The sequence below is a fragment of the Electrophorus electricus genome, chromosome 18 (assembly GCF_041902795.1).
Source record: "Electrophorus electricus isolate QZ-2024a chromosome 18, ASM4190279v1, whole genome shotgun sequence".
Classification (NCBI taxonomy): Eukaryota; Metazoa; Chordata; class Actinopteri; order Gymnotiformes; family Gymnotidae; genus Electrophorus; species Electrophorus electricus.
Window position 1 is genome coordinate 1,715,668 of NC_137514.1, and position 16,833 is coordinate 1,732,500.

At 43.8% G+C, this 16,833-nt stretch overlaps 6 non-coding genes and 8 pseudogenes across 6 annotated transcripts; all 14 read right to left on the minus strand.

The window, feature by feature from the left end:
* Positions 1–670: 670 nt before the first annotated feature.
* On the minus strand, positions 671–789 carry LOC145652141 (5S ribosomal RNA). The gene has a single exon (XR_014118357.1). It is a non-coding gene; the product is annotated as a 5S ribosomal RNA (ribosomal RNA).
* A 1,120-nt stretch (positions 790–1,909) lies between these two features.
* LOC118242778 (5S ribosomal RNA) lies at positions 1,910–2,028 on the minus strand. Its single transcript, XR_014118439.1, has one exon. It is a non-coding gene; the product is annotated as a 5S ribosomal RNA (ribosomal RNA).
* A 1,103-nt stretch (positions 2,029–3,131) lies between these two features.
* LOC145652153 (5S ribosomal RNA) lies at positions 3,132–3,240 on the minus strand (annotated as a pseudogene).
* A 1,124-nt stretch (positions 3,241–4,364) lies between these two features.
* Positions 4,365–4,473, minus strand: LOC118242775 (5S ribosomal RNA; annotated as a pseudogene).
* Positions 4,474–5,587: 1,114 nt separating this feature from the next.
* Positions 5,588–5,696, minus strand: LOC145652159 (5S ribosomal RNA; annotated as a pseudogene).
* A 1,115-nt stretch (positions 5,697–6,811) lies between these two features.
* Positions 6,812–6,930, minus strand: LOC145652356 (5S ribosomal RNA). The gene has a single exon (XR_014118538.1). It is a non-coding gene; the product is annotated as a 5S ribosomal RNA (ribosomal RNA).
* A 1,113-nt stretch (positions 6,931–8,043) lies between these two features.
* On the minus strand, positions 8,044–8,152 carry LOC145652154 (5S ribosomal RNA; annotated as a pseudogene).
* Positions 8,153–9,266: 1,114 nt separating this feature from the next.
* LOC145652155 (5S ribosomal RNA) lies at positions 9,267–9,375 on the minus strand (annotated as a pseudogene).
* Positions 9,376–10,337: 962 nt separating this feature from the next.
* LOC145652349 (5S ribosomal RNA) lies at positions 10,338–10,456 on the minus strand. The gene has a single exon (XR_014118534.1). It is a non-coding gene; the product is annotated as a 5S ribosomal RNA (ribosomal RNA).
* Positions 10,457–11,570: 1,114 nt separating this feature from the next.
* Positions 11,571–11,689, minus strand: LOC145652345 (5S ribosomal RNA). Its single transcript, XR_014118530.1, has one exon. It is a non-coding gene; the product is annotated as a 5S ribosomal RNA (ribosomal RNA).
* A 1,122-nt stretch (positions 11,690–12,811) lies between these two features.
* Positions 12,812–12,930, minus strand: LOC145652251 (5S ribosomal RNA). Its single transcript, XR_014118440.1, has one exon. It is a non-coding gene; the product is annotated as a 5S ribosomal RNA (ribosomal RNA).
* Positions 12,931–14,044: 1,114 nt separating this feature from the next.
* On the minus strand, positions 14,045–14,153 carry LOC145652156 (5S ribosomal RNA; annotated as a pseudogene).
* A 1,115-nt stretch (positions 14,154–15,268) lies between these two features.
* On the minus strand, positions 15,269–15,377 carry LOC145652143 (5S ribosomal RNA; annotated as a pseudogene).
* Positions 15,378–16,489: 1,112 nt separating this feature from the next.
* Positions 16,490–16,598, minus strand: LOC145652144 (5S ribosomal RNA; annotated as a pseudogene).
* Between the last annotated feature and the right edge of the window lie 235 nt (positions 16,599–16,833).

Here is a 16,833-nt window from a genome sequence, read left to right on the forward strand (position 1 = left end):
TAGCAAGCCAGCTTTTGTACCCCGACAATTCTGTCTACTGCTTGTGATCCTGCGTTGTGTTCTGGCGGTGTTAAAATAACGAGACAAGCGGCAGTACTGGGTCTCTGGACCTTTACTGTAAAAACATCTACCAGTGTGTGTGTGTGGGGGGGGGGGGGGGGGGGGTGTTTGAGAGAGACTTGGCCGCAGGAACATCGGCCGCAGGAACTAAAATTAGTTTATCCCTTCCCAAAATAAAACCCGTTAAAATGTAGATAGCACATATAATGTAGGATGGGATGCAAGAATAAAACTAAGCTCTAATCCCAAAATTACTGGACGCAGTTTAACTCGAAGCAACCTACCTCCATTTCCGTAAATAAAAGCTTTGAGTCGCGTGCGGTCGAACGCACCTACATAATTGGTCCGAAAGTGCTCGCACACACAAACCGCATAATACATAGAGTTAAGAGAAAGAGTTGTAAAAGTAAATGAATATGGAATTGTTTTGGTGAAATGCATAAAACAAAGATTCATAAGTTTATGCGAAGCTGGCGCACTTGCTAAATTCCAAAATGCTACTGTTCTAAACATAAAATGAAGAAAGAAAGCATGAAATAAAACATAAAGAACGAAGTTACGTAATACGTGAAAGGGGGAAAACCTGAAAAGAAACACAGCTAAGAAGAAAAGCTTACAGCACCTGGTATTCCCAGGCGGTCTCCCATCCAAGTACTAACCAGGCCCGACCCTGCTTAGCTTCCGAGATCGGACGAGATCGGGCGTGTTCAGGGTGGTATGGCCGTAAGCGATGGAGAGCCCTTCTCGAAGGGATAAAACAATGCCTTACACAATTCTTTTGGTGTTTTTGCTTGCCATTTTTCATTGCTTTAACGTGCTGTTCCTCTCTGCAATATGCACGATGATCCGTTGCTTACAATTATATGAAGCTCATTTTCTGGCATAATTATCACAGTGTGTCGTTGTATTGGACACTACTTCCTACAACTAACGTCAGCTATCAACCTCTTCATCCATACGTTCAGTGAACAAATAGGCGACAACTCAAGAGACCCAGCTGTGCACAATCGCACTGTTTCAGAATAGCAAGCCAGCTTTTGTACCCCGATAATTCTGTCTACTGCTTGTGATCCTGCGTTGTGTTCTGGCGGTGTTAAAATAACGGGGCAAGCGGCAGTACTGGGTCTCTGGACCTTTACTGTAAAAACATCTACCAGTGTGTGTGTGTGTGTGTGTGTGTGTCTGTGTGAGAGACTGGCTTGGAATTTCCAGTGTGTGTGTGTGTGTGTGTGTGTGTGTGTGCGTGCGTGTGCGTGCGTGCGTGTGCGCGCGCGCGTGTGAGTGTGTGAGAAACTGACATGGTATTTCCAGTGTGTGTGTGTGTGTGGGGGGGGGGGGGGGGGGGGTTTGAGAGAGACTTGGCCGCAGGAACATCGGCCGCAGGAACTAAAATTAATTTATCCCTTCCCAAAATAAAACCCGTTAAAATGTAGATAGCACATATAATGTAGGATGGGATGCAAGAATAAAACTAAGCTCTAATCCCAAAATTACTGGACGCAGTTTAACTCGAAGCAACCTACCTCCATTTCCGTAAATAAAAGCTTTGAGTCGCGTGCGGTCGAACGCACCTACATAATTGGTCCGAAAGTGCTCGCACACACAAACCGCATAATACATAGAGTTAAGAGAAAGAGTTGTAAAAGTAAATGAATATGGAATTGTTTTGGTGAAATGCATAAAACAAAGATTCATAAGTTTATGCGAAGCTGGCGCACTTGCTAAATTCCAAAATGCTACTGTTCTAAACATAAAATGAAGAAAGAAAGCATGAAATAAAACATAAAGAACGAAGTTACGTAATACGTGAAAGGGGGAAAACCTGAAAAGAAACACAGCTAAGAAGAAAAGCTTACAGCACCTGGTATTCCCAGGCGGTCTCCCATCCAAGTACTAACAAGGCCCGACCCTGCTTAGCTTCCGAGATCGGACGAGATCGCGCGTGTTCAGGGTGGTATGGCCGTAAGCTGTGGAAAGCCCTTCTCGAAGGGATAAAACAATGCCTTACACAATTCTTTTGGTGTTTTTGCTTGCCATTTTTGATTGCTTTAACGTGCTGTTCCTCTCTGCAATATGCACGATGATCCGTTGCTTACAATTATATGAAGCTCATTTTCTGGCATAATTATCACAGTGTGTCGTTGTATTGGACACTACTTCCTACAACTAACGTCAGCTATCAACCTCTTCATCCATACGTTCAGTGAACAAATAGGCGACAACTCAAGAGACCCAGCTGTGCACAATCGCACTGTTTCAGAATAGCAAGCCAGCTTTTGTACCCCGATAATTCTGTCTACTGCTTGTAATCCTGCGTTGTGTTCTGGCGGTGTTAAAATAACGGGGCAAGCGGCAGTACTGGGTCTCTGGACCTTTACTATAAAAACATCTACCAGTGTGTGTGTGTGTGTGTGTGTGTGTGTCTGTGTGAGAGACTGGCTTGGAATTTCCAGTGTGTGTGTGTGTGTGTGTGTGTGTGTGCGTGCGTGTGCGTGCGTGCGTGTGCGCGCGCGCGTGTGAGTGTGTGAGAAACTGACATGGTATTTCCAGTGTGTGTGTGTGGGGGGGGTTGAGAGAGACTTGGCCGCAGGAACATCGGCCGCAGGAACTAAAATTAATTTATCCCTTCCCAAAATAAAACCCGTTAAAATGTAGATAGCACATATAATGTAGGATGGGATGCAAGAATAAAACTAAGCTCTAATCCCAAAATTACTGGACGCAGTTTAACTCGAAGCAACCTACCTCCATTTCCGTAAATAAAAGCTTTGAGTCGCGTGCGGTCGAACGCACCTACATAATTGGTCCGAAAGTGCTCGCACACACAAACCGCATAATACATAGAGTTAAGAGAAAGAGTTGTAAAAGTAAATGAATATGGAATTGTTTTGGTGAAATGCATAAAACAAAGATTCATAAGTTTATGCGAAGCTGGCGCACTTGCTAAATTCCAAAATGCTACTGTTCTAAACATAAAATGAAGAAAGAAAGCATGAAATAAAACATAAAGAACGAAGTTACGTAATACGTGAAAGGGGGAAAACCTGAAAAGAAACACAGCTAAGAAGAAAAGCTTACAGCACCTGGTATTCCCAGGCTGTCTACCATCCAAGTACTAACCAGGCCCGACCCTGCTTAGTTTCCGAGATCGGACGTGTTCAGGTTAGTATGGCCGTAAGCTGTGGAAAACCCTTCTCGAAGGGATAAAACAATGCCTTACACAATTCTTTTGGTGTTTTTGCTTGCCATTTTTCATTGCTTTAACGTGCTGTTCCTCTCTGCAATATGCACGATGATCCGTTGCTTACAATTATATGAAGCTCATTTTCTGGCATAATTATCACAGTGTGTCGTTGTATTGGACACTACTTCCTACAACTAACGTCAGCTATCAACCTCTTCATCCATACGTTCAGTGAACAAATAGGCGACAACTCAAGAGACCCAGCTGTGCACAATCGCACTGTTTCAGAATAGCAAGCCAGCTTTTGTACCCCGACAATTCTGTCTACTGCTTGTGATCCTGCGTTGTGTTCTGGCGGTGTTAAAATAACGAGGCAAGCGGCAGTACTGGGTCTCTGGACCTTTACTGTAAAAACATCTACCAGTGTGTGTGTGTGTGTGTGTGTGTGTGTGTGTGTGTGTGTGTGTGTGTGTCTACCAGTGTGTGTGTGTGTCTGTGTGAGAGACTGGCTTGGAATTTCCAGTGTGTGTGTGTGTGTGCGCGTGTGTGTGCGCGCGCGCGTGTGAGTGTGTGAGAAACTGACATGGCATTTCCAGTGTGTGTGTGGGGGGGGGGTGTTTGAGAGAGACTTGGCCGCAGGAACATCGGCCGCAGGAACTAAAATTAGTTTATCCCTTCCCAAAATAAAACCCGTTAAAATGTAGATAGCACATATAATGTAGGATGGGATGCAAGAATAAAACTAAGCTCTAATCCCAAAATTACTGGACGCAGTTTAACTCGAAGCAACCTACCTCCATTTCCGTAAATAAAAGCTTTGAGTCGCGTGCGGTCGAACGCACCTACATAATTGGTCCGAAAGTGCTCGCACACACAAACCGCATAATACATAGAGTTAAGAGAAAGAGTTGTAAAAGTAAATGAATATGGAATTGTTTTGGTGAAATGCATAAAACAAAGATTCATAAGTTTATGCGAAGCTGGCGCACTTGCTAAATTCCAAAATGCTACTGTTCTAAACATAAAATGAAGAAAGAAAGCATGAAATAAAACATAAAGAACGAAGTTACGTAATACGTGAAAGGGGGAAAACCTGAAAAGAAACACAGCTAAGAAGAAAAGCTTACAGCACCTGGTATTCCCAGGCTGTCTACCATCCAAGTACTAACCAGGCCCGACCCTGCTTAGTTTCCGAGATCGGACGTGTTCAGGTTGGTATGGCCGTAAGCTGTGGAAAACCCTTCTCGAAGGGATAAAACAATGCCTTACACAATTCTTTTGGTGTTTTTGCTTGCCATTTTTCATTGCTTTAACGTGCTGTTCCTCTCTGCAATATGCACGATGATCCGTTGCTTACAATTATATGAAGCTCATTTTCTGGCATAATTATCACAGTGTGTCGTTGTATTGGACACTACTTCCTACAACTAACGTCAGCTATCAACCTCTTCATCCATACGTTCAGTGAACAAATAGGCGACAACTCAAGAGACCCAGCTGTGCACAATCGCACTGTTTCAGAATAGCAAGCCAGCTTTTGTACCCCGACAATTCTGTCTACTGCTTGTGATCCTGCGTTGTGTTCTGGCGGTGTTAAAATAACGAGGCAAGCGGCAGTACTGGGTCTCTGGACCTTTACTGTAAAAACATCTACCAGTGTGTGTGTGTGTGTGTGTGTGTGTGTGTGTGTGTGTCTACCAGTGTGTGTGTGTGTCTGTGTGAGAGACTGGCTTGGAATTTCCAGTGTGTGTGTGTGTGTGCGCGTGTGTGTGCGCGCGCGCGTGTGAGTGTGTGAGAAACTGACATGGCATTTCCAGTGTGTGTGTGGGGGGGGGGGGTGTTTGAGAGAGACTTGGCCGCAGGAACATCGGCCGCAGGAACTAAAATTAGTTTATCCCTTCCCAAAATAAAACCCGTTAAAATGTAGATAGCACATATAATGTAGGATGGGATGCAAGAATAAAACTAAGCTCTAATCCCAAAATTACTGGACGCAGTTTAACTCGAAGCAACCTACCTCCATTTCCGTAAATAAAAGCTTTGAGTCGCGTGCGGTCGAACGCACCTACATAATTGGTCCGAAAGTGCTCGCACACACAAACCGCATAATACATAGAGTTAAGAGAAAGAGTTGTAAAAGTAAATGAATATGGAATTGTTTTGGTGAAATGCATAAAACAAAGATTCATAAGTTTATGCGAAGCTGGCGCACTTGCTAAATTCCAAAATGCTACTGTTCTAAACATAAAATGAAGAAAGAAAGCATGAAATAAAACATAAAGAACGAAGTTACGTAATACGTGAAAGGGGGAAAACCTGAAAAGAAACACAGCTAAGAAGAAAAGCTTACAGCACCTGGTATTCCCAGGCTGTCTACCATCCAAGTACTAACCAGGCCCGACCCTGCTTAGTTTCTGAGATCGGACGTGTTCAGGTTGGTATGGCCGTAAGCTGTGGAAAACCCTTCTCGAAGGGATAAAACAATGCCTTACACAATTCTTTTGGTGTTTTTGCTTGCCATTTTTCATTGCTTTAACGTGCTGTTCCTCTCTGCAATATGCACGATGATCCGTTGCTTACAATTATATGAAGCTCATTTTCTGGCATAATTATCACAGTGTGTCGTTGTATTGGACACTACTTCCTACAACTAACGTCAGCTATCAACCTCTTCATCCATACGTTCAGTGAACAAATAGGCGACAACTCAAGAGACCCAGCTGTGCACAATCGCACTGTTTCAGAATAGCAAGCCAGCTTTTGTACCCCGATAATTCTGTCTACTGCTTGTGATCCTGCGTTGTGTTCTGGCGGTGTTAAAATAACGGGGCAAGCGGCAGTACTGGGTCTCTGGACCTTTACTGTAAAAACATCTACCAGTGTGTGTGTGTGTGTGTGTGTGTGTCTGTGTGAGAGACTGGCTTGGAATTTCCAGTGTGTGTGTGTGTGTGTGTGTGTGTGTGCGTGCGTGTGCGTGCGTGCGTGTGCGCGCGCGCGTGTGAGTGTGTGAGAAACTGACATGGTATTTCCAGTGTGTGTGTGTGTGTGGGGGGGGGGGGGGGGGTTTGAGAGAGACTTGGCCGCAGGAACATCGGCCGCAGGAACTAAAATTAATTTATCCCTTCCCAAAATAAAACCCGTTAAAATGTAGATAGCACATATAATGTAGGATGGGATGCAAGAATAAAACTAAGCTCTAATCCCAAAATTACTGGACGCAGTTTAACTCGAAGCAACCTACCTCCATTTCCGTAAATAAAAGCTTTGAGTCGCGTGCGGTCGAACGCACCTACATAATTGGTCCGAAAGTGCTCGCACACACAAACCGCATAATACATAGAGTTAAGAGAAAGAGTTGTAAAAGTAAATGAATATGGAATTGTTTTGGTGAAATGCATAAAACAAAGATTCATAAGTTTATGCGAAGCTGGCGCACTTGCTAAATTCCAAAATGCTACTGTTCTAAACATAAAATGAAGAAAGAAAGCATGAAATAAAACATAAAGAACGAAGTTACGTAATACGTGAAAGGGGGAAAACCTGAAAAGAAACACAGCTAGGAAGAAAAGCTTACAGCACCTGGTATTCCCAGGCTGTCTCCCATCCAAGTACTAACAAGGCCCGACCCTGCTTAGCTTCCGAGATCGGACGAGATCGCTCGTGTTCAGGGTGGTATGGCCGTAAGCTGTGGAAAGCCCTTCTCGAAGGGATAAAACAATGCCTTACACAATTCTTTTGGTGTTTTTGCTTGCCATTTTTCATTGCTTTAACGTGCTGTTCCTCTCTGCAATATGCACGATGATCCGTTGCTTACAATTATATGAAGCTCATTTTCTGGCATAATTATCACAGTGTGTCGTTGTATTGGACACTACTTCCTACAACTAACGTCAGCTATCAACCTCTTCATCCATACGTTCAGTGAACAAATAGGCGACAACTCAAGAGACCCAGCTGTGCACAATCGCACTGTTTCAGAATAGCAAGCCAGCTTTTGTACCCCGATAATTCTGTCTACTGCTTGTAATCCTGCGTTGTGTTCTGGCGGTGTTAAAATAACGGGGCAAGCGGCAGTACTGGGTCTCTGGACCTTTACTGTAAAAACATCTACCAGTGTGTGTGTGTGTGTGTGTGTGTGTGTGTCTGTGTGAGAGACTGGCTTGGAATTTCCAGTGTGTGTGTGTGTGTGTGTGTGTGTGTGCGTGCGTGTGCGTGCGTGCGTGTGCGCGCGCGCGTGTGAGTGTGTGAGAAACTGACATGGTATTTCCAGTGTGTGTGTGTGTGGGGGGGGGGGGGGTTGAGAGAGACTTGGCCGCAGGAACATCGGCCGCAGGAACTAAAATTAATTTATCCCTTCCCAAAATAAAACCCGTTAAAATGTAGATAGCACATATAATGTAGGATGGGATGCAAGAATAAAACTAAGCTCTAATCCCAAAATTACTGGACGCAGTTTAACTCGAAGCAACCTACCTCCATTTCCGTAAATAAAAGCTTTGAGTCGCGTGCGGTCGAACGCACCTACATAATTGGTCCGAAAGTGCTCGCACACACAAACCGCATAATACATAGAGTTAAGAGAAAGAGTTGTAAAAGTAAATGAATATGGAATTGTTTTGGTGAAATGCATAAAACAAAGATTCATAAGTTTATGCGAAGCTGGCGCACTTGCTAAATTCCAAAATGCTACTGTTCTAAACATAAAATGAAGAAAGAAAGCATGAAATAAAACATAAAGAACGAAGTTACGTAATACGTGAAAGGGGGAAAACCTGAAAAGAAACACAGCTAAGAAGAAAAGCTTACAGCACCTGGTATTCCCAGGCTGTCTACCATCCAAGTACTAACCAGGCCCGACCCTGCTTAGTTTCCGAGATCGGACGTGTTCAGGTTAGTATGGCCGTAAGCTGTGGAAAACCCTTCTCGAAGGGATAAAACAATGCCTTACACAATTCTTTTGGTGTTTTTGCTTGCCATTTTTCATTGCTTTAACGTGCTGTTCCTCTCTGCAATATGCACGATGATCCGTTGCTTACAATTATATGAAGCTCATTTTCTGGCATAATTATCACAGTGTGTCGTTGTATTGGACACTACTTCCTACAACTAACGTCAGCTATCAACCTCTTCATCCATACGTTCAGTGAACAAATAGGCGACAACTCAAGAGACCCAGCTGTGCACAATCGCACTGTTTCAGAATAGCAAGCCAGCTTTTGTACCCCGACAATTCTGTCTACTGCTTGTGATCCTGCGTTGTGTTCTGGCGGTGTTAAAATAACGAGGCAAGCGGCAGTACTGGGTCTCTGGACCTTTACTGTAAAAACATCTACCAGTGTGTGTGTGTGTGTGTGTGTGTGTGTGTGTGTGTGTGTCTACCAGTGTGTGTGTGTGTCTGTGTGAGAGACTGGCTTGGAATTTCCAGTGTGTGTGTGTGTGTGCGCGTGTGTGTGCGCGCGCGCGTGTGAGTGTGTGAGAAACTGACATGGCATTTCCAGTGTGTGTGTGGGGGGGGGGTGTTTGAGAGAGACTTGGCCGCAGGAACATCGGCCGCAGGAACTAAAATTAGTTTATCCCTTCCCAAAATAAAACCCGTTAAAATGTAGATAGCACATATAATGTAGGATGGGATGCAAGAATAAAACTAAGCTCTAATCCCAAAATTACTGGACGCAGTTTAACTCGAAGCAACCTACCTCCATTTCCGTAAATAAAAGCTTTGAGTCGCGTGCGGTCGAACGCACCTACATAATTGGTCCGAAAGTGCTCGCACACACAAACCGCATAATACATAGAGTTAAGAGAAAGAGTTGTAAAAGTAAATGAATATGGAATTGTTTTGGTGAAATGCATAAAACAAAGATTCATAAGTTTATGCGAAGCTGGCGCACTTGCTAAATTCCAAAATGCTACTGTTCTAAACATAAAATGAAGAAAGAAAGCATGAAATAAAACATAAAGAACGAAGTTACGTAATACGTGAAAGGGAGAAAACCTGAAAAGAAACACAGCTAAGAAGAAAAGCTTACAGCACCTGGTATTCCCAGGCTGTCTACCATCCAAGTACTAACCAGGCCCGACCCTGCTTAGTTTCCGAGATCGGACGTGTTCAGGTTAGTATGGCCGTAAGCTGTGGAAAACCCTTCTCGAAGGGATAAAACAATGCCTTACACAATTCTTTTGGTGTTTTTGCTTGCCATTTTTCATTGCTTTAACGTGCTGTTCCTCTCTGCAATATGCACGATGATCCGTTGCTTACAATTATATGAAGCTCATTTTCTGGCATAATTATCACAGTGTGTCGTTGTATTGGACACTACTTCCTACAACTAACGTCAGCTATCAACCTCTTCATCCATACGTTCAGTGAACAAATAGGCGACAACTCAAGAGACCCAGCTGTGCACAATCGCACTGTTTCAGAATAGCAAGCCAGCTTTTGTACCCCGACAATTCTGTCTACTGCTTGTGATCCTGCGTTGTGTTCTGGCGGTGTTAAAATAACGAGGCAAGCGGCAGTACTGGGTCTCTGGACCTTTACTGTAAAAACATCTACCAGTGTGTGTGTGTGTGGGGGGGGGGGGGGGGTGTTTGAGAGAGACTTGGCCGCAGGAACATCGGCCGCAGGAACTAAAATTAGTTTATCCCTTCCCAAAATAAAACCCGTTAAAATGTAGATAGCACATATAATGTAGGATGGGATGCAAGAATAAAACTAAGCTCTAATCCCAAAATTACTGGACGCAGTTTAACTCGAAGCAACCTACCTCCATTTCCGTAAATAAAAGCTTTGAGTCGCGTGCGGTCGAACGCACCTACATAATTGGGCCGAAAGTGCTCGCACACACAAACCGCATAATACATAGAGTTAAGAGAAAGAGTTGTAAAAGTAAATGAATATGGAATTGTTTTGGTGAAATGCATAAAACAAAGATTCATAAGTTTATGCGAAGCTGGCGCACTTGCTAAATTCCAAAATGCTACTGTTCTAAACATAAAATGAAGAAAGAAAGCATGAAATAAAACATAAAGAACGAAGTTACGTAATACGTGAAAGGGGGAAAACCTGAAAAGAAACACAGCTAAGAAGAAAAGCTTACAGCACCTGGTATTCCCAGGCGGTCTCCCATCCAAGTACTAACCAGGCCCGACCCTGCTTAGCTTCCGAGATCAGACGAGATCGGGCGTGTTCAGGGTGGTATGGCCGTAAGCAATGGAGAGCCCTTCTCGAAGGGATAAAACAATGCCTTACACAATTCTTTTGGTGTTTTTGCTTGCCATTTTTCATTGCTTTAACGTGCTGTTCCTCTCTGCAATATGCACGATGATCCGTTGCTTACAATTATATGAAGCTCATTTTCTGGCATAATTATCACAGTGTGTCGTTGTATTGGACACTACTTCCTACAACTAACGTCAGCTATCAACCTCTTCATCCATACGTTCAGTGAACAAATAGGCGACAACTCAAGAGACCCAGCTGTGCACAATCGCACTGTTTCAGAATAGCAAGCCAGCTTTTGTACCCCAATAATTCTGTCTACTGCTTGTGATCCTGCGTTGTGTTCTGGCGGTGTTAAAATAACGGGGCAAGCGGCAGTACTGGGTCTCTGGACCTTTACTGTAAAAACATCTACCAGTGTTTGTGTGTGTGTGTGTGTGTGTCTGTGTGAGAGACTGGCTTGGAATTTCCAGTGTGTGTGTGTGTGTGTGTGTGTGTGTGTGCGTGCGTGTGCGTGCGTGCGTGTGCGCGCGCGCGTGTGAGTGTGTGAGAAACTGACATGGTATTTCCAGTGTGTGTGTGTGTGTGGGGGGGGGGGGGGTTTGAGAGAGACTTGGCCGCAGGAACATCGGCCGCAGGAACTAAAATTAATTTATCCCTTCCCAAAATAAAACCCGTTAAAATGTAGATAGCACATATAATGTAGGATGGGATGCAAGAATAAAACTAAGCTCTAATCCCAAAATTACTGGACGCAGTTTAACTCGAAGCAACCTACCTCCATTTCCGTAAATAAAAGCTTTGAGTCGCGTGCGGTCGAACGCACCTACATAATTGGTCCGAAAGTGCTCGCACACACAAACCGCATAATACATAGAGTTAAGAGAAAGAGTTGTAAAAGTAAATGAATATGGAATTGTTTTGGTGAAATGCATAAAACAAAGATTCATAAGTTTATGCGAAGCTGGCGCACTTGCTAAATTCCAAAATGCTACTGTTCTAAACATAAAATGAAGAAAGAAAGCATGAAATAAAACATAAAGAACGAAGTTACGTAATACGTGAAAGGGGGAAAACCTGAAAAGAAACACAGCTAAGAAGAAAAGCTTACAGCACCTGGTATTCCCAGGCGGTCTCCCATCCAAGTACTAACAAGGCCCGACCCTGCTTAGCTTCCGAGATCGGACGAGATCGCACGTGTTCAGGGTGGTATGGCCGTAAGCTGTGGAAAGCCCTTCTCGAAGGGATAAAACAATGCCTTACACAATTCTTTTGGTGTTTTTGCTTGCCATTTTTCATTGCTTTAACGTGCTGTTCCTCTCTGCAATATGCACGATGATCCGTTGCTTACAATTATATGAAGCTCATTTTCTGGCATAATTATCACAGTGTGTCGTTGTATTGGACACTACTTCCTACAACTAACGTCAGCTATCAACCTCTTCATCCATACGTTCAGTGAACAAATAGGCGACAACTCAAGAGACCCAGCTGTGCACAATCGCACTGTTTCAGAATAGCAAGCCAGCTTTTGTACCCCAATAATTCTGTCTACTGCTTGTGATCCTGCGTTGTGTTCTGGCGGTGTTAAAATAACGGGGCAAGCGGCAGTACTGGGTCTCTGGACCTTTACTGTAAAAACATCTACCAGTGTGTGTGTGTGTGTGTGTGTGTGTCTGTGTGAGAGACTGGCTTGGAATTTCCAGTGTGTGTGTGTGTGTGTGTGTGTGTGTGTGCGTGCGTGTGCGTGCGTGCGTGTGCGCGCGCGCGTGTGAGTGTGTGAGAAACTGACATGGTATTTCCAGTGTGTGTGTGTGTGTGTGGGGGGGGGGGGGGGGGGGGTTTGAGAGAGACTTGGCCGCAGGAACATCGGCCGCAGGAACTAAAATTAATTTATCCCTTCCCAAAATAAAACCCGTTAAAATGTAGATAGCACATATAATGTAGGATGGGATGCAAGAATAAAACTAAGCTCTAATCCCAAAATTACTGGACGCAGTTTAACTCGAAGCAACCTACCTCCATTTCCGTAAATAAAAGCTTTGAGTCGCGTGCGGTCGAACGCACCTACATAATTGGTCCGAAAGTGCTCGCACACACAAACCGCATAATACATAGAGTTAAGAGAAAGAGTTGTAAAAGTAAATGAATATGGAATTGTTTTGGTGAAATGCATAAAACAAAGATTCATAAGTTTATGCGAAGCTGGCGCACTTGCTAAATTCCAAAATGCTACTGTTCTAAACATAAAATGAAGAAAGAAAGCATGAAATAAAACATAAAGAACGAAGTTACGTAATACGTGAAAGGGGGAAAACCTGAAAAGAAACACAGCTAAGAAGAAAAGCTTACAGCACCTGGTATTCCCAGGCGGTCTCCCATCCAAGTACTAACAAGGCCCGACCCTGCTTAGCTTCCGAGATCGGACGAGATCGCGCGTGTTCAGGGTGGTATGGCCGTAAGCTGTGGAAAGCCCTTCTCGAAGGGATAAAACAATGCCTTACACAATTCTTTTGGTGTTTTTGCTTGCCATTTTTCATTGCTTTAACGTGCTGTTCCTCTCTGCAATATGCACGATGATCCGTTGCTTACAATTATATGAAGCTCATTTTCTGGCATAATTATCACAGTGTGTCGTTGTATTGGACACTACTTCCTACAACTAACGTCAGCTATCAACCTCTTCATCCATACGTTCAGTGAACAAATAGGCGACAACTCAAGAGACCCAGCTGTGCACAATCGCACTGTTTCAGAATAGCAAGCCAGCTTTTGTACCCCGATAATTCTGTCTACTGCTTGTAATCCTGCGTTGTGTTCTGGCGGTGTTAAAATAACGGGGCAAGCGGCAGTACTGGGTCTCTGGACCTTTACTGTAAAAACATCTACCAGTGTGTGTGTGTGTGTGTGTGTGTGTGTCTGTGTGAGAGACTGGCTTGGAATTTCCAGTGTGTGTGTGTGTGTGTGTGTGTGTGTGCGTGCGTGTGCGTGCGTGCGTGTGCGCGCGCGCGTGTGAGTGTGTGAGAAACTGACATGGTATTTCCAGTGTGTGTGTGTGTGTGTGGGGGGGGGGGGGTTGAGAGAGACTTGGCCGCAGGAACATCGGCCGCAGGAACTAAAATTAATTTATCCCTTCCCAAAATAAAACCCGTTAAAATGTAGATAGCACATATAATGTAGGATGGGATGCAAGAATAAAACTAAGCTCTAATCCCAAAATTACTGGACGCAGTTTAACTCGAAGCAACCTACCTCCATTTCCGTAAATAAAAGCTTTGAGTCGCGTGCGGTCGAACGCACCTACATAATTGGTCCGAAAGTGCTCGCACACACAAACCGCATAATACATAGAGTTAAGAGAAAGAGTTGTAAAAGTAAATGAATATGGAATTGTTTTGGTGAAATGCATAAAACAAAGATTCATAAGTTTATGCGAAGCTGGCGCACTTGCTAAATTCCAAAATGCTACTGTTCTAAACATAAAATGAAGAAAGAAAGCATGAAATAAAACATAAAGAACGAAGTTACGTAATACGTGAAAGGGAGAAAACCTGAAAAGAAACACAGCTAAGAAGAAAAGCTTACAGCACCTGGTATTCCCAGGCTGTCTACCATCCAAGTACTAACCAGGCCCGACCCTGCTTAGTTTCCGAGATCGGACGTGTTCAGGTTAGTATGGCCGTAAGCTGTGGAAAACCCTTCTCGAAGGGATAAAACAATGCCTTACACAATTCTTTTGGTGTTTTTGCTTGCCATTTTTCATTGCTTTAACGTGCTGTTCCTCTCTGCAATATGCACGATGATCCGTTGCTTACAATTATATGAAGCTCATTTTCTGGCATAATTATCACAGTGTGTCGTTGTATTGGACACTACTTCCTACAACTAACGTCAGCTATCAACCTCTTCATCCATACGTTCAGTGAACAAATAGGCGACAACTCAAGAGACCCAGCTGTGCACAATCGCACTGTTTCAGAATAGCAAGCCAGCTTTTGTACCCCGACAATTCTGTCTACTGCTTGTGATCCTGCGTTGTGTTCTGGCGGTGTTAAAATAACGAGGCAAGCGGCAGTACTGGGTCTCTGGACCTTTACTGTAAAAACATCTACCAGTGTGTGTGTGTGTGTGTGTGTGTGTGTGTGTGTGTGTGTCTACCAGTGTGTGTGTGTGTCTGTGTGAGAGACTGGCTTGGAATTTCCAGTGTGTGTGTGTGTGTGCGCGTGTGTGTGCGCGCGCGCGTGTGAGTGTGTGAGAAACTGACATGGCATTTCCAGTGTGTGTGTGTGGGGGGGGGTGTTTGAGAGAGACTTGGCCGCAGGAACATCGGCCGCAGGAACTAAAATTAGTTTATCCCTTCCCAAAATAAAACCCGTTAAAATGTAGATAGCACATATAATGTAGGATGGGATGCAAGAATAAAACTAAGATCTAATCCCAAAATTACTGGACGCAGTTTAACTCGAAGCAACCTACCTCCATTTCCGTAAATAAAAGCTTTGAGTCGCGTGCGGTCGAACGCACCTACATAATTGGTCCGAAAGTGCTCGCACACACAAACCGCATAATACATAGAGTTAAGAGAAAGAGTTGTAAAAGTAAATGAATATGGAATTGTTTTGGTGAAATGCATAAAACAAAGATTCATAAGTTTATGCGAAGCTGGCGCACTTGCTAAATTCCAAAATGCTACTGTTCTAAACATAAAATGAAGAAAGAAAGCATGAAATAAAACATAAAGAACGAAGTTACGTAATACGTGAAAGGGGGAAAACCTGAAAAGAAACACAGCTAAGAAGAAAAGCTTACAGCACCTGGTATTCCCAGGCTGTCTACCATCCAAGTACTAACCAGGCCCGACCCTGCTTAGTTTCCGAGATCGGACGTGTTCAGGTTGGTATGGCCGTAAGCTGTGGAAAACCCTTCTCGAAGGGATAAAACAATGCCTTACACAATTCTTTTGGTGTTTTTGCTTGCCATTTTTCATTGCTTTAACGTGCTGTTCCTCTCTGCAATATGCACGATGATCCGTTGCTTACAATTATATGAAGCTCATTTTCTGGCATAATTATCACAGTGTGTCGTTGTATTGGACACTACTTCCTACAACTAACGTCAGCTATCAACCTCTTCATCCATACGTTCAGTGAACAAATAGGCGACAACTCAAGAGACCCAGCTGTGCACAATCGCACTGTTTCAGAATAGCAAGCCAGCTTTTGTACCCCGACAATTCTGTCTACTGCTTGTGATCCTGCGTTGTGTTCTGGCGGTGTTAAAATAACGAGGCAAGCGGCAGTACTGGGTCTCTGGACCTTTACTGTAAAAACATCTACCAGTGTGTGTGTGTGTGTGTGTGTGTGTGTGTGTGTGTGTCTACCAGTGTGTGTGTGTGTCTGTGTGAGAGACTGGCTTGGAATTTCCAGTGTGTGTGTGTGTGTGCGCGTGTGTGTGCGCGCGCGCGTGTGAGTGTGTGAGAAACTGACATGGCATTTCCAGTGTGTGTGTGGGGGGGGGGTGTTTGAGAGAGACTTGGCCGCAGGAACATCGGCCGCAGGAACTAAAATTAGTTTATCCCTTCCCAAAATAAAACCCGTTAAAATGTAGATAGCACATATAATGTAGGATGGGATGCAAGAATAAAACTAAGCTCTAATCCCAAAATTACTGGACGCAGTTTAACTCGAAGCAACCTACCTCCATTTCCGTAAATAAAAGCTTTGAGTCGCGTGCGGTCGAACGCACCTACATAATTGGTCCGAAAGTGCTCGCACACACAAACCGCATAATACATAGAGTTAAGAGAAAGAGTTGTAAAAGTAAATGAATATGGAATTGTTTTGGTGAAATGCATAAAACAAAGATTCATAAGTTTATGCGAAGCTGGCGCACTTGCTAAATTCCAAAATGCTACTGTTCTAAACATAAAATGAAGAAAGAAAGCATGAAATAAAACATAAAGAACGAAGTTACGTAATACGTGAAAGGGGGAAAACCTGAAAAGAAACACAGCTAAGAAGAAAAGCTTACAGCACCTGGTATTCCCAGGCTGTCTACCATCCAAGTACTAACCAGGCCCGACCCTGCTTAGTTTCCGAGATCGGACGTGTTCAGGTTGGTATGGCCGTAAGCTGTGGAAAACCCTTCTCGAAGGGATAAAACAATGCCTTACACAATTCTTTTGGTGTTTTTGCTTGCCATTTTTCATTGCTTTAACGTGCTGTTCCTCTCTGCAATATGCACGATGATCCGTTGCTTACAATTATATGAAGCTCATTTTCTGGCATAATTATCACAGTGTGTCGTTGTATTGGACACTACTTCCTACAACTAACGTCAGCTATCAACCTCTTCATCCATACGTTCA